The following is a 21,327-nucleotide window of genomic DNA, read 5'->3' as shown; positions in this document are numbered from 1 at the left end:
TATGAAAGCTCAATACACCCTAAAAGCATAGTTGCAAATGCTGTGGTTTAAACCTTTGTTCTTATGGCCTGAAAAGATCCAAAACAATGTTTTAGTGTTTCTGCATTGGATTCTAACATTACAGCTTATAATGGTCATGTTCTGATGCCAAGCTACTGTAAGACAGCTCAATACACACAAAAAGCACATTTGCAAATGCTATGGTTTAAACTTTTGTTCTTATGGCTTGAAAAGCTCCAAAACGATGTTTTAGTGATTCTGCATTGGTTTCTAACATTACAGCATATAATGGTCATGCCGTGGTTTAACCTAGTCTTCTTATGGCCTAAAAAGCACCAAAACAATGTTTTAGTGGTTCTGCATTGGTTTCTAACATTACAGCTTATAATAGACATGTTCTGATGCCAAGCTACTGTAAGACAGCTCAATACCCCTAAAAGCACAATTGCAAGTACTGTTGTTTAAACTAGTTTTCTATGGCTTGAAAAGCTCCAAAACGATGTTTTAGTGATTCTGCATTGGTTTCTAACATTACGGCTTATAATGGTCATGTTCTGATGCCAAGCTACTGTAAGACAGCTCAATACACACAAAAAGCACATTTGCAAATGCTATGGTTTAAACTTTTGTTCTTATGGCTTGAAAAGCTCCAAAACGATGTTTTAGTGATTCTGCATTGGTTTCTAACATTACAGCATATAATGGTCATGCCGTGGTTTAACCTAGTCTTCTTATGGCCTGAAAAGCCCCAAAACGATGTTTTAGTGGTTCTGCGTTGGTTTCTAACATTACAGCTTAAAATAGACATGTTTTGATGCCAAGCTACTGTATGAAGGATGAATACACCCTAAAAGCACAATCGCAAGTGCCGTGGATAAACTTTCGTTTTTATGGCCTGAAACGGTCCAAAACAATGTTTTAGTGTTTCTGCATTGGTTTCTAACCTTACAGCTTATAATGGTTATGCCGTGCTTTAACCTAGTTTTCTTATGGCCTGAAAAGCACCAAAACTATGTTTTAGTGGTTCTGCATTGGTTTTTAACATTACAGCTTATAATAGACATGTTCTGATGCCAAGCTACTATAAGACAGCTCAATACACACACAAAGCACACTTGCAAATGCTGTGGTTTAAACTTTTGTTCTTATAGCTTGAAAAGCTCCAAAACGATGTTTTAGTGATTCTGCATCTGTTTCTAACATTACAGCCTATTATGGTCATGCCGTGGTTTAACCTAGTCTTCTTAAGGCCTGAAAAGCCCCCAAACAATGTTTTAGTGGTTCGCATTGGTTTCTAACATTACGCTTATAATAGACATGTTTTGATGCCAAGCTACTGTATGAGGATGAAATACACCCTAAAAGCACACTTGAAAATGTGGTGGTTTAAACTAGTTTCTTATGGCTTGGAAAGCTCCAAAAAGATGTTTAGTGATTCTGCATTGGTTTCTAACATTACAGCATATAATAGTCATGCCGTTGTTTAACCTATTCTTCTTATGGCCTGAAAAGCACCAAAACGATGTTTTAGTGGTTCTGCATTGGTTTCTAACATTACAGCTTATAATGTACATGTTCTGATGCCAAGCTACTGTATGACAGCTCAATACACCCTAAGAGCACAGTTGCAAATGCTGTGGTTTAAACTTGTGTTATTATGGCCTAAAAAGGTCCAAAACAATGTTTTAGTGTTTCTGCATTTGATTCTAACATTACAGCTTATATTGGTCATGCCGTGGTTTAACCTAGTCTTCTTATGGCTTGAAAAGCTTCAAAACGATGTTTTAGTGATTTTGCATTGGTTTCTAACATTACAGCCTATTATGGTCATGCCGTGGTTTAACCTAGTCTTCCTATGGCCTGAAAAGCCCCCAAACAATGTTTTAGTGGTTCTGCATTGGTTTCTAACATTACAGCTTATAATAGACATGTTCTGGTGCCAAGCTACTGTATGAAAGCTCAATACACCCTAAAAGCACACTTGCAAATGCAGTGGTTTAAACTAGTTTTCTTATGGCTTGAACAGCTCCAAAACGATGTTTTAGTGATTCTGCATTGGTTTCTAACATTACAGCATATATTGGTCATGCCGTGGTTTAACCTAGTCTTCTTATGGCCTGAAAAGCCCCAAATTGATGTTTTAGTGGTTCTGCATTGGTTTCTAACATTACAGCTTATAATAGACATGTTCTGGTGCCAAGCTACTGTATGGAAGCTCAATACACCCTAAAAGCACACTTGCAAATGCTGTGGTTTAAACTTTTGTTCTTATGGCCTGAAAAGGTCCAAAACGGTGTTTTAGTGATTCTGCATTGGTTTCTACATTACGACTCATAATGGTCATGTTCTGATGCCAAGCTACTGTAAGACAACTCAATACACACAAAAAGCGCACTTGCAAATGCTATGGTTTAAACTTTAGTTCTTATGGCCTGAAATGGTCCAAAACAATGTTTTAGTGTTTCTGCATTGGATTCTAACAATACAGCTTATAATGGTCATGTTCTGATGCCAAGCTACAGTATGGACAGCTCAATACACCCTAAAAGCACAATTGCAAGTGCCGTAGTTTAAACTAGTTTTCTTAAGGCTTGAAACGCTCCAAAACAATGTTTTAGTGATTCTGCATTGGTTTCTAACATTACAGCTTATAATGGTCATGCCGTGGTTTAAACTAGTCTTCTAATGGCCTGAAAAACTTCAAAACGATGTTTTAGTTTTTCTGCATTGGTTTCTAACATTACAGCTTATAATGGTCATGTTCTGATGCCAAGCTACTGTAAGACAGCTCAATACACACAAAAAGCACACTTGCAAGTGCTGTGGTTTAAACTTTTGTTCTTATGGCCTAAAAAGCTCCAAAACAATTTTTTAGTTATTCTGCATTGGTTTCTAACATTACAGCTTATAATAGACATGTTCTGGTGCCAAGCTACTGTATGGAAGCTCAATACACCCTAAAAGCACACTTGCAAATGCTGTGGTTTAAACTTTTGTTCTTATGGCCTGAAAAGGTCCAAAACAATGTTTTAGTGTTTCTGCATTGGTTTCTAACATTACAGCTTCTAATGGTCATGCCGTGGTTTAACCTACTCTTCTTATGGCCTGAAAAGGCCCAAAACAATGTTTTAGTGTTTCTGCATTGGATTCTAACAATACAGCTTATAGTTGTCATGTTCTGATGTCAAGCTACTGTAGGACAGTTCAATACACCCTAAAAGCACAATTGCAAGTGCCGTGGTTTAAACTAGTTTTCTTATGGCTCGGAAAGCTGCAAAAAATGTTTTAGTGATTCTGCATTGGTTTCTATCATTACAGCTTATAATGGTCATGCCGTGGTTTAACCTAGTCTTCTTATGGCCTGAAAAGCACCAAAACTATGTTTTAGTGGTTCTGCATTGGTTTCTAACATTACGGCTTATAATGATCATGTTCTGATGCCAAGCTACTGTGAGACAGCTCAATACACACAAAAAGCACACTTGCAAATGCTGTGGTTTAAACTTTTGTTCTTATGGCTTGAAAAGCTCCAAAACGATGTTTTAGTGATTCTGCATTGGTTTCTAACATTACAGCCTATAATGATCATGCCGTGGTTTAAACTAATCTTCTTATGGCCTGAAAAGCTTTAAAACAATGTTTTAGTGATTCTGCATTGGTTTCTAACATTACGGCTTATAAAGATCATGTTCTTATGCCAAGCTACTGTAAGACACCTCAATACACACAAAAAGCACACTTGCAAATGCTGCGGCTTAAACTTTTGTTCTTATGGCTTGAAAAGCTCCAAAACAATGTTTTAGTGATTCTGCATTGGTTTCTAACATTACAACCTATAATGGTCATGCCGTGGTTTAAACTAGTCTTCTTATGGCCAGAAAAGCTTCAAAACGATGTTTTAGTGATTCTGCATTGGTTTCTAACATTACAGCCTATTATGGTCATGCCGTGGTTTAACCTAGTCTTCTTATGGCCTGAAAAGCCCCCAAACAATGTTTTAGTGATTCTGCATTGGTTTCTAACATTACAGCTTATAATAGACATGTTCTGATGCCAAGCTACTGTATGAAAGCTCAATACACCCTAAAAGCACACTTGCAAATGCAGTGGTTTAAACTAGTTTTCTTATGGCTCCAAAAGCTGCAAAAAATGTTTTAGTGATTCTGCATTGGTTTCTAACATTACAGCTTATAATGGTCATGCCGTGGTTTAACTTAGTCTTCTTATGGCCTGAAAAGCACCAAAACTATGTTTTAGTGGTTCTGCATTGGTTTCTAACATTTCGGCTTATAATGATCATGTTCTGATGCCAAGCTACTGTAAGAGAGCTCAATACACACAAAAAGCACACTTGCAAATGCTGTGGTTTAAACTTTTGTTCTTATGGCTTGAAAAGCTCCAAAACGATGTTTTAGTGATTCTGCATTGGTTTCTAACATTACAGCCTATAATGATCATGCCGTGGTTTAAACTAGTCTTCTTATGGCCTGAAAAGCTTCAAAACGATGTTTTAGTGATTCTGCATTGGTTTCTAACATTACAGCCTATTATGGTCATGCCGTGGTTTAACCTAGTCTTCTTATGGCCTGAAAAGCCCCCAAACAATGTTTTAGTGATTCTGCATTGGTTTCTAACATTACAGCTTATAATAGACATGTTCTGATGCCAAGCTACTGTATGAAAGCTCAATACACCCTAAAAGCACACTTGCAAATGCAGTGGTTTAAACTAGTTTTCTTATGGCTTGAAAAGCTCCAAAACAATGTTTTAGTGATTCTGCATTGGTTTCTAACATTACAGCATATAATGGTCATGCCGTGGTTTAACCTAGTCTTCTTATGGCCTGAAAAGCTTTAAAACAATGTTTTAGCGATTCTGCATTGGTTTCTAACATTACGGCTTATAAAGATCATGTTCTTATGCCAAGCTACTGTAAGACACCTCAATACACACAAAAAGCACACTTGCAAATGCTGCGGCTTAAACTTTTGTTCTTATGGCTTGAAAAGCTCCAAAACAATGTTTTAGTGATTCTGCATTGGTTTCTAACATTACAACCTATAATGGTCATGCCGTGGTTTAAACTAGTCTTCTTATGGCCAGAAAAGCTTCAAAACGATGTTTTAGTGATTCTGCATTGGTTTCTAACATTACAGCCTATTATGGTCATGCCGTGGTTTAACCTAGTCTTCTTATGGCCTGAAAAGCCCCCAAACAATGTTTTAGTGATTCTGCATTGGTTTCTAACATTACAGCTTATAATAGACATGTTCTGATGCCAAGCTACTGTATGAAAGCTCAATACACCCTAAAAGCACACTTGCAAATGCAGTGGTTTAAACTAGTTTTCTTATGGCTTGAAAAGCTCCAAAACGATGTTTTAGTGATTCTGCATTGGTTTCTAACATTACAGCATATAATGGTCATGCCGTGGTTTAACCTAGTCTTCTTATGGCCTGAAAAGCCCCAAATCGATGTTTTAGTGGTTCTGCATTGGTTTCTAACATTACGGCTTATAATGATCATGTTCTGATGCCAAGCTACTGTAGGACAGCTCAATACACACAAAAAGCACACTTGCAAATGCTGTGTTTTTAACTTTTGTTCTAATGGCCTGAAAAGGTCTAAAACGATGTTTTAGTGATTCTTCATTGGTTTCTAACATTACAGCCTATAATGGTTATGCCGTGGTTTAACCTAGTCTTCTTATGGCCTGAAAAGCCTCAAAACAATGTTTTAGTGGTTCTGCATTGGTTTCTAACATTACAGCTTATAATAGACATGTTCTGATGCCAAGCTACTGTATGGAAGCTCAATACACCCTAAAAGCACACTTGAAAATGCTGTGGTTTAAACTTTTGTTCTTATGGCCTGAAACGGTCCAAAACAATGTTTTAGTGATTCGCATTGGTTTTCTAACAGTACGGCTTATAATGGTCATGTTCTGATGCCAAGCTACTGTAAGACAGCTCAATACGCACAAAAGCACATTTGCAAATGCTATGGTTTAAACTTTTGTTCTTATGGCTTGAAAAGCTCCAAAACAATGTTTTAGTGTTTTCTGCATTGGATTCTAATATTACAGCTTCTAATGGTCATGCCGTGGTTTAACCTACTCTTCTTATGGCCTGAAAAGGTCCAAAACAATGTTTTACTGTTTCTGCATTGGATTCTAACAATACAGCTTATAGTGGTCATGTTCTGATGTCAAGCTACTGTAGGACAGTTCAATACACCCTAAAAGCACAATTGCAAGTGCCGTGGTTTAAACTAGTTTTCCTATGGCTCGAAAAGCTGCAAAAAATGTTTTAGTGATTCTGCATTGGTTTCTAACATTACAGCCTATAATGGTCATGCCGTGGTTTAAACTAGTCTTCTTATGGCCAGAAAAGCTTCAAAACGATGTTTTAGTGATTCTGCATTGGTTTCTAACATTACAGCCTATTATGGTCATGCCGTGATTTAACCTAGTCTTCTTATGGCCTGAAAAGCCCCCAAACAATGTTTTAGTGGTTCTGCATTGGTTTCTAACATTACAGCTTATAATAGACATGTTCTGATGCCAAGCTACTGTATGAAAGCTCAATACACCCTAAAAGCACACTTGCAAATGCAGTGGTTTAAACTAGTTTTCTTATGGCTTGAAAAGCTCCAAAACGATGTTTTAGTGATTCTGCATTGGTTTCTAACATTACAGCATATAATGGTCATGCCGTGGTTTAACCTAGTCTTCTTATGGCCTGAAAAGCCCCAAATCGATGTTTTAGTGGTTCTGCATTGGTTTCTAAAATTACGGCTTATAATGATCATGTTCTGATGCCAAGCTACTGTAGGACAACTCAATACACACAAAAAGCACACTTACAAATGCTGTGTTTTAAACTTTTGTTCTAATGGCCTGAAAAGGTCTAAAACGATGTTTTAGTGGTTCTGCATTGGTTTCTAACATTACAGCTTATAATAGACATGTTCTGATGCCAAGCTACTGTAGGACAGCTCAATACACACAAAAAGCACACTTGCAAATGCTGTGTTTTAAACTTTTGTTCTAATGGCCTAAAAAGGTCTAAAACGATGTTTTAGTGATTCTTCATTGGTTTCTAACATTACAGCCTATAATGGTTATGCCGTGGTTTAACCTAGTCTTCTTATGGCCTGAAAAGCCTCAAAACGATGTTTTAGTGGTTCTGCATTGGTTTCTAACATTACAGCTTATAATAGACATGTTCTGATGCCAAGCTACTGTATGGAAGCTCAATACACCCTAAAAGCACACTTGAAAATGCTGTGGTTTAAACTTTTGTTCTTATGGCCTGAAAAGATCCAAAACAATGTTTTAGTGATTCTGCATTGGTTTCTAACATTACGGCTTATAATGGTCATGTTCTGATGCCAAGCTACTGTAAGACAGCTCAATACACACAACAAGCACATTTGCAAATGCTGTGGTTTAAACTTTTGTTCTTATGGCTTGAAAAGCTCCAAAACAATGTTTTAGTGTTTCTGCATTGGATTCTAACATTACAGCTTCTAATGGTCATGCCTTGGTTTAACCTACTCTTCTTATGGCCTGAAAAGGTCCAAAACAATGTTTTACTGTTTCTGCATTGGATTCTAACAATACAGCTTATAATAGTCATGTTCTGATGCCAAGCTACTGTAAGACAGCTCAATACACCCTAAAAGCACACTTGCAAATGCTGTGGTTTAAACTTTTGTTCTTATGGCCTAAAAAGGTCCAAAACGATGTTTTAGTGATTCTGCATTGGTTTCTAACATTACGGCTTATAATGATCATGTTCTGATGCCAAGCTACTGTAGGACAGCTCAATACACACAAAAAGCACACTTGCAAATGCTGTGGTTTAAACTTTTGTTCTTTTGGCTTGAAAAGCTCCAAAACGATGTTTTAGTGTTTCTGCATTGGATTCTAACATTACAGCTTCTAATGCTCATGCCGTGGTTTAACCTAGTCTTCTTATGGCCTGAAAAGCCCCCAAACAATGTTTTAGTGGTTCTGCATTGGTTTCTAACATTACAGCTTATAATAGACATGTTCTGATGCCAAGCTACTGTATGAAAGCTCAATACACCCTAAAAGCACACTTGCAAATGCAGTGGTTTAAACTAGTTTTCTTATGGCTTGAAAAGCTCCAAAACGATGTTTTAGTGATTCTGCATTGGTTTCTAAACATTACAGCATATAATGGTCATGCCGTGGTTTAACCTAGTCTTCTTATGGCCTGAAAAGCCCCAAATCGATGTTTTAGTGGTTCTGCATTGGTTTCTAAAATTACGGCTTATAATGATCATGTTCTGATGCCAAGCTACTGTAGGACAGCTCAATACACACAAAAAGCACACTTGCAAATGCTGTGTTTTAAACTTTTGTTCTAATGGCCTGAAAAGGTCTAAAACGATGTTTTAGTGGTTCTGCATTGGTTTCTAACATTACAGCTTATAATAGACATGTTCTGATGCCAAGCTACTGTATGGAAGCTCAATACACCCTAAAAGCACACTTGAAATGCTGTGGTTTAAACTTTTGTTCTTATGGCCTGAAAAGGTCCAAAACAATGTTTTTGTGATTCTGCATTGGTTTCTAACATTACGGCTTATAATGGTCATGTCGTGGTTTAAACTAGTCTTCTTATGGCCAGAAAAGCTTTAAAACGATGTTTTAGTGTTTCTGCATTGGTTTCTAACATTACAGCCTATTATGGTCATGCCGTGGTTTAACCTAGTCTTCTTATGGCCTGAAAAGCCCCCAAACAATGTTTTAGTGGTTCTGCATTGGTTTCTAACATTACAGCTTATAATAGACATGTTCTGATGCCAAGCTACTGTATGAAAGCTCAATACACCCTAAAAGCACACTTGCAAATGTAGTGGTTTAAACTAGTTTTCTTATGGCCTGAAAAGGTCTAAAACGATGTTTTAGTGATTCTTCATTGGTTTCTAACATTACAGCCTATAATGGTTATGCCGTGGTTTAACCTAGTCTTCTTATGGCCTGAAAGGCCTCAAAACGATGTTTTAGTCGTTCTGCATTGGTTTCTAACATTACAGCTTATAATAGACATGTTCTGATGCCAAGCTACTGTATGGAAGCTCAATACACCCTAAAAGCACACTTGAAAATGCTTTGGTTTAAACTTTTGTTCTTATGGCCTGAAAAGGTCCAAAACAATGTTTTAGTGATTCTGCATTGGTTTCTAACATTACGGCTTATAATGGTCATGTTCTGATGCCAAGCTACTGTAAGACAGCTCAATACACACAAAAAGCACATTTGCAAATGCTATGGTTTAAACTTTTGTTCTTATGGCTTGAAAAGCTCCAAAACAATGTTTTAGTGTTTCTGCATTGGATTCTAACATTACAGCTTCTAATGGTCATGCCGTGGTTTAACCTCCTCTTCTTATGGCCTGAAAAGGTCCAAAACAATGTTTTACTGTTTCTGCATTGGATTCTAACAATACAGCTTATAGTGGTCATGTTCTGATGTCAAGCTACTGTAGGACAGTTCAATACACCCTAAAAGCACAATTGCAAGTGCCGTGGTTTAAACTAGTTTTCTTATGGCTCGAAAAGCTGCAAAAAATGTTTTAGTGATGCTTCATTGGTTTCTAACATTACAGCCTATAATAGTCATGCCGTGGTTTAACCTAGTCTTCTTATGGCCTGAAAAGCACCAAAACTATGTTTTAGTGGTTCTGCATTGGTTTCTAACATTACGGCTTATAATGATCATGTTCTGTTGCCAAGCTACTGTAAGACAGCTCAATACACCCTAAAAGCACACTTGCAAATGCTGTGGTTTAAACTTTTGTTCTTATGGCCTAAAAAGGTCCAAAACGGTGTTTTAGTGATTCTGCATTGGTTTGTAACATTACAGCCTATAATGGTCATGCCGTGGTTTAAACTAGTCTTCTTATGGCCAGAAAAGCTTCAAAACGATGTTTTAGTGATTCTGCATTGTTTTCTAACATTACAGCCTATTATGGTCATGCCGTGATTTAACCTAGTCTTCTTATGGCCTGAAAAGCCCCCAAACAATGTTTTAGTGGTTCTGCATTGGTTTCTAACATTACAGCTTATATTAGACATGTTCTGATGCCAAGCTACTGTATGAAAGCTCAATACACCCTAAAAGCACACTTGCAAATGCAGTGGTTTAAACTAGTTTTCTTATGGCTTGAAAAGCTCCAAAACGATGTTTTAGTGATTCTGCATTGGTTTCTAACATTACAGCATATATTGGTCATGCCGTGTTTTAACCTAGTCTTCTTATGGCCTGAAAAGCCCCAAATCGATGTTTTAGTGGTTCTGCATTGGTTTCTAACATTACAGCTTATAATAGACATGTTCTGATGCCAAGCTACTGTATGAAAGCTCAGTACACCCTAAAAGCACACTTGAAAATGCTGTGGTTTAAACTTTTGTTCTTATGGCCTGAAAAGGTCCAAAACAATGTTTTAGTGATTCTGCATTGGTTTCTAACATTACGGCTTATAATGGTCATGTTCTGATGCCAAGCTACTGTAAGACAGCTCAATACACACAAAAAGCACATTTGCAAATGCTATGGTTTAAACTTTTGTTCTTATGGCTTGAAAAGCTCCAAAACGATGTTTTAGTGATTCTGCATTGGTTTCTAACATTACAGCCTATAATGGTCATGTCGTGGTTTAACCTAGTCTTCTTATGGCGTGAAAAGCCCCCAAACAATGTTTTAGTGGTTCTGCATTGGTTTCTAACATTACAGCTTATAATAGACATGTTCTGATGCCAAGCTACTGTATGAAAGCTCAATACACCCTAAAAGCACACTTGCAAATGCAGTGGTTTAAACTAGTTTTCTTATGGCTTGAAAAGCTCCAAAACAATGTTTTACTGATTCTGCATTGGTTTCTAACATTACAACATATAATGGTCATGCCGTGGTTTAACCTAGTCTTCTTATGGCCTGAAAAGCCCCAAATTGATGTTTTAGTGGTTTTGCATTGGTTTCTAACATTACGGCTTATAATGATCATGTTCTGATGCCAAGCTACTGTAGGACAGCTCAATACACACAAAAAGCACACTTGCAAATGCTGTGTTTTAAACTTTTGTTCTAATGGCCTGAAAAGGTCTAAAACGATGTTTTAGTGATTCTTCATTGGTTTCTAACACAACAGCCTATAATGGTTATGCCGTGGTTTAACCTAGTCTTCTTATGGCCTGAAAGGCCTCAAAACGATGTTTTAGTGGTTCTGCATTGGTTTCTAACATTACAGCTTATAATAGACATGTTCTGATGCCAAGCTACTGTATGGAAGCTCAATACACCCTAAAAGCACACTTGAAAATGCTGTGGTTTAAACTTTTGTTCTTATGGCCTGAAAAGGTCCAAAACAATGTTTTAGTGATTCTGCATTGGTTTCTAACATTACGGCTTATAATGGTCATGTTCTGATGCCAAGCTACTGTAAGACAGCTCAATACACACAAAAAGCACATTTGCAAATGCTATGGTTTAAACGTTTGTTCTTATGGCTTGAACAGCTCCAAAACGATGTTTTAGTGATTCTGCATTGGTTTCTAACATTACAGCCTATAATGGTCATGCCGTGGTTTAACCTAGTCTTCTTATGGCCTGAAAAGCCCCCAAACAATGTTTTAGTGGTTCTGCATTGGTTTCTAACATTACAGCTTATAATAGACATGTTCTGATGCCAAGCTACTGTATGAAAGCTCAATACACCCTAAAAGCACACTTGCAAATGCAGTGGTTTAAACTAGTTTTCTTATGGCTTGAAAAGCTCCAAAACGATGTTTTAGTGATTCTGCATTGGTTTCTAACATTACAACATATAATGGTCATGCCGTGGTTTAACCTAGTCTTCTTATGGCCTGAAAAGCCCCAAATTGATGTTTTAGTGGTTTTGCATTGGTTTCTAACATTACGGCTTATAATGATCATGTTCTGATGCCAAGCTACTGTAGGACAGCTCAATACACACAAAAAGCACACTTGCAAATGCTGTGTTTTAAACTTTTGTTCTAATGGCCTGAAAAGGTCTAAAACGATGTTTTAGTGATTCTTCATTGGTTTCTAACATTACAGCCTATAATGGTTATGCCGTGGTTTAACCTAGTCTTCTTATGGCCTGAAAGGCCTCAAAACGATGTTTTAGTGGTTCTGCATTGGTTTCTAACATTACAGCTTATAATAGACATGTTCTGATGCCAAGCTACTGTATGGAAGCTCAATACACCCTAAAAGCACACTTGAAAATGCTGTGGTTTAAACTTTTGTTCTTATGGCCTGAAAAGGTCCAAAACAATGTTTTAGTGATTCTGCATTGGTTTCTAACATTACGGCTTATAATGGTCATGTTCTGATGCCAAGCTACTGTAAGACAGCTCAATACACACAAAAAGCACATTTGCAAATGCTATGGTTTAAAATTTTGTTCTTATGGCTTGAAAAGCTCCAAAACAATGTTTTAGTGTTTCTGCATTGGATTCTAACATTACACCTTCTAATGGTCATGCCGTGGTTTAACCTACTCTTCTTATGGCCTGAAAAGGTCCAAAACAATGTTTTACTGTTTCTGCATTGGATTCTAACAATACAGCTTATAGTGGTCATGTTCCGATGTCAAGCTACTGTAGGACAGTTCAATACACCCTAAAAGCACAATTGCAAGTGCCGTGGTTTAAACTAGTATTCTTACGGCTCGAAAAGCTGCAAAAAATGTTTTAGTGATGCTTCATTGGTTTCTAACATTACAGCCTATAATGGTCATGCCGTGGTTTAAACTAGTCTTCTTATGGCCTGAAAAGCCCCAAAACGATGTTTTAGTGGTTCTGCATTGGTTTCTAACATTACAGCTTAAAATAGACATGTTCTGATGCCAAGCTACTGTATGACAGCTCAATACACCCTAAAAGCACAATTGCAAGTGCCGTGGATAAACTTTTGTTCTTATGGCCTGAAAAGGTCCAAAACAATGTTTTAGTGTTTCTGCATTGGATTCTAACAATACAGCTTATAGTGGTCATGCCGTGGTTTAACCTACTCTTCTTATGGCCTGAAAAGGTCCAAAACAATGTTTTAGTGTTTCTGCATTGGATTCTAACAATACAGCTTATAGTGGTCATGTCCTGATGTCAAGCTACTGTAGGACAGTTCAATACACCCTAAAAGCACAATTGCAAGTGCCGTGGTTTAAACTAGTTTTCTTATGGCTCGAAAAGCTGCAAAAAATGTTTTAGTGATTCTGCATTGGTTTCTAACATTACAGCTTATAATGGTCATGCCGTGGTTTAACCTAGTCTTCTTACGGCCTGAAAAACTCCAAAACGATGTTTTAGTGTTTATGCATAGCTTTCTAAGATTAAACCTTATAATTGTCATGTTCTGATGCCAAGCTACTGTAAGACAGCTCAATACACCCTAAAAGCACAATTGCAAGTGCCGTGGTTTAAACTAGTTTTTTTATGGCTTGAAAAGCTCCACAACGATGTTTTAGTGATTCTGCATTGGTTTCTAACATTACGGCTTATAATGGTCATGTGCTGATGCCAAGCTACTGTATGAAAGCTCAATACACCCTAAAAGCATAGTTGCAAATGCTGTGGTTTAAACCTTTGTTCTTATGGCCTGAAAAGGTCCAAAACAATGTTTTAGTGTTTCTGCATTGGATTCTAACATTACAGCTTATAATGGTCATGCCGTGGTTTAACCTTGTCTTCTTATGGCCTGAAAAGCTCCAAAACAATGTTTTAGTGTTTATGCATAGGTTTCTAACATTACAGCTCATAATAGTCATGTTCTGATGCCAAGCTACTGTAAGACAGCTCAATACACCCTAAAAGCACACTTGCAAATGCTGTGGTTTAAACTTTTGTTCTTATGGCCTAAAAAGGTCCAAAACGGTGTTTTAGTGATTCTGCATTGGTTTCTACATTACGACTTATAATGGTCATGTTCTGATGCCAAGCTACTGTATGACAGCTCAATCCACCCGAAAAGCAAAGTTGCAAATGCTATGGTTTAAACTTTAGTTCTTATGGCCTGAAATGGTCCAAAACAATGTTTTAGTGTTTCTGCATTGGTTTCTAACATTACGGCTTATAATGATCATGTTCTGATTCCAAGCTACTGTATGAAAGCTCAATACACCCTAAAAGCACACTTGCAAATGCCGTGGTTTAACCTAGTCTTCTTATGGCCTAAAAAGCACCAAAACAATGTTTTAGTGGTTCTGCATTGGTTTCTAACATTACGGCTTATAAAGATCATGTTCTGATGCCAAGCTACTGTATAACAGCTCAATACACACAAAAAGCACACTTGCAAATGCTTTGGTTTAAACTTTTGTTCTTATGGCCTGAAATGGCCCAAAACAACAAGGTGTTTCACGCTTACTCGAAGCTGTTGCGTTTCGACGATCGCCAAACTAGACCCGCTAGGCGAGCGACGGACAAACTGGCAGCCGTGAGAGAGGTCTGGGACGCGTGGGTGGAGCGGCTGCCCAGCCTCTACGACCCGGGTCCTAACGTGACGGTGGACGAGCAACTGGTACCTTTTAGAGGTAAAGCAAAAAAAAAACAAAAAAAAAACATGCAGACACAGACACAGACATACAAACACAGACAGACACACACACACACGCAGACATGCAGACACAGGCACAGGCACAGACACACACACATACACACACAGGCACATAGACACACACACACACACACACACACACACACACACACACACACACACGCAGACATGCAGAAAACACGTAGCAAGCAGGCTTTCTTTTTTTTACCTCTGTAAAAAAATATATTTTTAAAAATCTCACCTTTATTTTTTGTAGGTCGTTGCTCTTTCAGACAGTACATGCCTAGCAAGCCAGCAAAATACGGCCTCAAGTTATGGGTGGCGTGCGACGCCAAGTCCAGCTACGCTTTGAAGATGCAGCTTTACACCGGCAAGCCAGGAGGAGGAGCAGGAGGAGGAGGAGGAGAAAAGAGAGCTTCTGAAAAAAAGCAGGGCCAGCGGGTCGTGCTGGATGTCACAGAAGGGCTCGCCGGGCCTCGCAACGTGACGTCCGACAAGTTTTTCACTTCCTACCAACTGGGCCAGCGGCTCCTGCGCAGGGAGCTCACCATGCTCGGTACGGTTCGCAAGAACAAGCCGGAATTGCTGCCGGCGCTCCTCTCGGTCAAGGGCAGGAGCGCCTTCTCCTCCGTGTTTGCCTTCACTCCCAGCACCGTCCTGGTGTCCTACGTGCCCAAGAAAAACAAAAACGTGATCCTGATGAGCACGCTACACTCGGCCGCCACGATGTCCTCCTCGTCGACGCAGGACGGCGGGACAAAAAGCCCTTTGGCGTCCTAGACTACAACGCCACCAAGGGAGGCGTAGACAACCTGGACAAGGTGATAGGAACCTACAGCTGCAGGAGAAAGACGGCGCGCTGGCCCGTGGCGGTGTTTCACAACGTCCTAGATGTGTCTTTCTACAACGCTTTCGTCGTGTGGCGGGGGGCCCACCCAGACTGGATGCCCGGCAACCGCAGCAAGAGGAGGGTGTTTCTAGAGCAGCTGGGCAAGGCGCTCGTGACTCCTCTCATCCGCAGAAGGCGCCATCCGCAGAAGGCGCCATCCGCCTCGCGGCGAAGCGTCTGCCTCGCTCGTGTGGACGCTTCAGAAGGGGGTTCGGGACCCCCGTGCGGGTCCTCCTCCCGCACCCTGTCCTGCTCTTCCGGACTCGGGGCAGCAGCAGCAGCAGCAGCAGGAGCACCAGCAGCAGGCCCTCACCGCAGACCTCGTCTGGGGTGAAGACGGGGACGATGAGGGTGACGGAGGAGAACACGACGCCCTCGGTTCCGCCGCTAGCGAACGGGTGCAAAAGGGCAAGAGGAAAAGGTGTCAAATTTGTCCGCGCGCGAGGGACCGCAAAACAAACAACGTTTGCCATCGGTGCGAGAGATACATCTGCCACAGACATTTGCTCTTCTGCTGTTCAGACTGCGCCCCTCGCTCCTGAAGATAATTTGTTTGTTCATTAGAAAATGAAATAATAATAATAATAATAATAATAATAATAATAATAATAATAATAATAATAATAATAATAATAATCTGTGTGTTTTATACTATTGTTGATGTTTTTGTTGTTGTCAGTGTAGTAACACTATTTAGAAACAAAGTGTAATATGTAAAAGAAAAATAATTAATAAAATAAAGCAAAAGCATTTCAATTTGGGTATTTTGTTTTTTTTTCTCCAACCTGGGATTTTCTCCAACCTGGAGAACCCCTTCAACTTGGAAACACACAACGTCACGGCCCTCCTTGTATTCCCACACACACACACACACACACACACACACACACACACACACACACACACACACACACACAGAGACACACACACACACAGATTCTCCAGACAGAGATTCTCCATCCTCCAACCTGTGCATCCTCCTAACCTGCACTTTCTGTGTCCTCGTGGGGTCCCGCGCGACCCCCACCTCTCTCTTCCCAACCTGCACTTTCTGTGTCCTCGTGGGGTCCGGCGTGACCCCCAGCTACCTCCTCCTAACCTGCACTTTCTGTGCCCTCGTGGGGTCTGGCGTGACCCCCTCTTCCCTCCTCCTAACCTGCACGTTCGCTTTCCTCGTGGGGTCCAGCGTGACCCACACCTCCCTCCTCCTAACCTGCACGTTCGCTTTCCTCCTGGGGTCCGACGTGACCCCCACCTCCCTCCTCCTAACCTGCACGTTCGCTTTCCTCCTGGGGTCCGGCGTGACCCCCACCTCCCTCCTCTTAACCTGCACGTTCTGTGTCCTCGTGGGGTCTGGCGTGACCCCCTCCTCCCTCCTCCCAACCTGCACTTTCTGTGTCCTCGTGGAGTCTGGCGTGACCCCCACCTCTCTCCTCCTAACCTGCACTTTCTGTGTCCTCGTGGGGTCTGGCGTGACCCCCTTCTCCCTCCTCCCAACCTGCACTTTCTGTGTCCTCGTGGGGTCGGGCGTGACGGGCGGGTTGTTATCACGTTTGCTTCACACGCAAAAAGGTCCATTGTTTGATGCCATGCCAAAAAAGGTAAGTTTTTCTTTTCAACTTTCTCCATGCAGGGGCAATTTTTATGCCACTGTAGCCATGTTCAAAATATCTTTATACTAAAAATGCATGACACATGATCTGTCGATTCTTCTAAAAAGCAACAAATGAAACGTGAGGACATGGTTGCGCTTTGCATCTCAGAGTTTGGACATCTGTTGCTGAAACCTGGGATGGACCGAAGGCTGCAGATCTTCAGTCTAACACTCTTCCTGCCTGAGCTACTCCAGCAAAAAAGAGGTACTTTGTGGTGGTCATAAGCAGCAATCCCCAGCTGTTATTTATAAAAGAAAGTAAATTCATGCGGCGTGTGGAGGGATGACAAAGAAAAACACTCCTCATCAGGGAATCGAACCCTGGTCTTATGCGTGACAAGCGGAGATACTGGCCACTATACTAACGAGGACCAAATTTCTCATCTTGTGGTCTGGGGATCACCAAGTCACAAAAGACACATAATTTATGTGTGGAATTTTAGCTGCAACAAAGCAAGTTTGTGGTTCAAGTATTTTCCAAAGTGACCAAAACCCCTTGGATGCTCCGCTTTAGCTCCATTGATTCACATGTACCCATGGAAGGCATAGTCGGCACTTGCAACAAGTTTTTTTGGAACGCTCCTTCCTCAAGTACTGTCTCACTTGACCTTTTGAGGTTTCTGTAGTTTAGTGGTTATCACGTTTGCCTAACACGCAAAAGGCCCCTGGTTCGAAACCAGGCAGAAACTTTAAAGTAATGTTTAGTCCGATGTAGATAATCAATGTGTGTGACAGTCCATGAGCGTACACAAGATGGCCAGTCGGTACTGCATTTCCTGTGAAAGAGTCCCAGGATATGGCAAAGTGCACTGGCAAGTCTATGTTCACTAAAGGACTGTCCTGTCAACATTTCAAAAAGACAGGCTATCATTGGTCGCTTTCCCCGTTAAACGCACCTAAACACAAAATGGTGACCTGGCAGGACTCCAAGGCTCATAGAGACACTGCAGAGGAGGGTTATCAATGGCTCCACTTTTTGCTAGCATGCTCTGGCGCACTAATTTGGACTTGAGAAGAATCTATAATTAAGGGGGCAAAAGGGGCTCGAGAAGAGAGCAGTCAGCTGTTGCAGCCATCTTGGGTGGCTGTCATTGTTGGTGTGTCTGGCCAGAGCAGTGTGTGTTGGAATGCAGATCATAGAGCTGTTAGGGTTTAAGGCTGCACTAGACCATTTCCTGTCGAGGAACCTCCACGTCTTGCTGACAAGGCAAGAGCAACACAAAGTCATGTTGTTCAAAAAGTGAGTCGAAGATTCTGCTTAAAGAGGAAGTCAATGTGCAACATGGCATGGGTTTCTGTCATGTAGTGGTTATCACGTTTGCTTCACACGCAAAAGGTCCGTTGTTTGATGCCAGGCAGAAAAAGGTAAGTTTTTCTTTCAACCTTCTCCATGCAGGGGCAATTTTTATGCCACTTTAGCCATGTTCAAAATATCTATATAGTAGAACTGCATGGCACATGATCTGTTGATTCTTCTAAAAAGCAACAAAACAAACGTGAGGACATGGTTGCGTTTTGCATCTCAGAGTTAGGACATCTGTTGCTGAAACCTGGGATGGACGGAAGGCTGCAGATCTTCAGTCTAACACTCTTCCTGCCTGAGCTACTCCAGCAAAAAAGAGGTACTTTGTGGTGGTCATAAGCAGCAATCCTCAGCTGTTATTTATAAAAGAAAGTAAATTCATGCTCTGTGTGGAGGGATGACAAAGAAAAACACTCCCCGTCACGGAATCGAACCCTAGTCTTCCGCAGACAAGCGGAGATACTAGCCACTATACTAACGTGGACCAAATTTGCCATCTTGTGGTCTGCGGAACACCAAGTCACAAGAGACACATAATTTATGTGTGGAATTTTAGCTGCAACAAAGCAAGTTTGTGGTTCAAGTATTTTCCAAAGTGACCAAAACTCTTGGACGCTCCGCTTTAGCTTCATTGATTCACATTTACCCAACGAAGGCATAGTCGGCACTTGCAACAAGTTTTTTTGGAACGCTCCTTCCTCAAGAACTGTCTCTTGGTCTTTTGAGGTTTCTGTAGTGTAGTGGTTATCACGTTTGCCTAACACGCAAAAGGCCCCTGGTTCGAAACCAGGCAGAAACTTTGAAGTAATATTTTGTCCGATTGTAGATAATCAATGTGTGTGACAGTCCATGAGCGTTCACAAGATGGCCAGTCGGTACTGCATTTCCTGTGAAAGAGTCCCAGGATATGTCAAAATGCACTGGCAAGTCTATGTTCACTTAAGGGCTGTCCTGTCAACATTTCAAAAAGACAGGCTATCACTGGTCGCTTTCCCCTTTAAACGCACCTAAACACAAAATGCTGACCTGGCAGGACTCCAAGGCTCATAGAGACACTGCAGAGGAGGGTTGTCACTGGCTTTACTTTTTGCTAGCATGCTCATGCACGCTAAGGAGGAGAGAAGCACAACTACTGGACAGAAAGAGACAAGGTTAGTTAAACATGGGACAATGATGGGAGGTTATTGGACAGAGGAGGTAGAAGGAAACAGAGGAGCTCAGTGTATAAATTAAGTCCCCCAGCAGTCTATGTCTATTGCAGCTTAACTAAGAGATGGTTCCTGTGACTAACAATAATTGCCAGTGACCTGAAACATCTCTAACTATAAGCTTTATCAAAAAGAAAGGTTTTAAGCCTAATCTTAAAGGTGGAGAGTGTGTCAGCTTCTCGAACCTGAAGAGGGAGCTGGTTCCAGAGGAGAGGAGCTTGGTAGCTAAAAGCTCTGCCCCCTGTTCTACATTTAAACACTCTAGGAACCGCAAGTAGCCCAGCGCTCTGAGAACGAAGTGTTCTGCTGGGAGCATAAGGAACTATAAGGTCTTTAAGATAAGAAGGAGCTTTATCATTGAGTACTTTGTATGTGAGTAGGAGAATTTTAAATTCTATCCTACATTTTACAGGCAGCCAGTGCAGAGAAGCTAATGTAGGAGAAATGTGATCTCTCTTTCTAAGTCCTGTCAGAACTCTGGCTGCAGCATTTTGAATGAGCTGTAGGCTTTTTAAGGAGCTGTTAGGACATCCTATGAGTAAGGAGTTACAGTAGTCCAGCCTAGAGGTAACAAATGCATGGATCAGTTTCTCTGCATCGCTCTGAGAGAGGATGCTTCTGATTTTAACTATTTTTCTAAGGTGGAAGTAGGCGGTTCTGGAGATTTGTTTAATGTATGATGTAAAAGAGAGATCCTGGTCAAACATGACACCAAGGTTCCTCACAGTAGAATCTGAAGCTAATGTTATGCCATCCAGGGTGGCTATCTGACTCAATAGTGTCTCTCTCAGATTTTTAGGCCCAACAATAAGAATCTCGGTTTTATCTGAGTTTAGTTGAAGGAAGTTTTGGGACATTCAGGATTTGATGTCTTTTAAACAACCCTGAATTTTGACTAGTTGATCTGTTTCATTTGGTTCCAAGGACATATATAGCTGAGTATCATCTGCGTAAAAATGAAAATTAATAGAAAGCTTTCTAATAATCTCGCCTAGAGGAGACATGTATAGGCTAAACAGAATTGGACCCAGCACAGAACCCTGTGGAACTCCATAGCTAATCCTTGTGCGTGTGGAGAATTTATCATTAACATGAACAAACTGGAATCTGTTTAACAAATAGGATTTAAACCATCCCAATGCTGTTCCATTAATCCCGATTCTATCAACTGTATCAAATGCAGCACTAAGATCTAACAGGACAAGGACAGAAACTAGACCATTGTCCGAAGCTAATAGAAGATCATTAGTGACTCTAACCAGAGCTGTTTCTGCGCTATGATGTTTTCTAAATCCTGACTGAAAATCTTCATACAGGTTATTCCCACTAAGGTGGTCAGATAATTGTTTAACCACGATTTTTTCCAGAATCTTGGAAATAAAGGGTAATTTTGAAATGGGCCTATAGTTGGCTAGTTGTCCAGGGTCAAGGGTTGGTTTTTTCAATAGAGGTTTGACCACAGCCACCTTAAAAGCCTGTGGTAAATAGCCTAGTTGTAAAGATTGGTTGATTTGATTTAATATAGATGAGCTGATTAAAGGTAGAACTTCTTTGAGTAATCTGGTTGGGATTGAATCTAAAAGACAAGTGGACGACTTGGAAGAGTTAATTATTGAGGTTAACTCCATATGAGTTATGGGGGAGAAGCTGTCTAGGTAAGAC

General features: G+C 40.4%; 1 protein-coding gene and 2 non-coding genes across 3 annotated transcripts in view; all 3 read left to right on the top strand.

The window, feature by feature from the left end:
* Positions 1-21,327, top strand: part of LOC129604322 (uncharacterized) — a 196,367-nt gene that overhangs the window by 36,370 nt on the left and 138,670 nt on the right. The gene's annotated exons all lie outside the window — the stretch shown is intronic.
* Positions 17,771-17,843, top strand: trnav-aac (transfer RNA valine (anticodon AAC)). Its single transcript has one exon. It is a non-coding gene; the product is annotated as a tRNA-Val (tRNA).
* trnav-aac (transfer RNA valine (anticodon AAC)) lies at positions 19,184-19,256 on the top strand. The gene has a single exon. It is a non-coding gene; the product is annotated as a tRNA-Val (tRNA).

The sequence above is a fragment of the Betta splendens genome, chromosome 7 (genome assembly GCF_900634795.4).
Source record: "Betta splendens chromosome 7, fBetSpl5.4, whole genome shotgun sequence".
Classification (NCBI taxonomy): Eukaryota; Metazoa; Chordata; class Actinopteri; order Anabantiformes; family Osphronemidae; genus Betta; species Betta splendens.
Note: the sequence above shows the minus strand (reverse complement) of the source record. Positions and strands in the feature narration are given on the sequence as shown.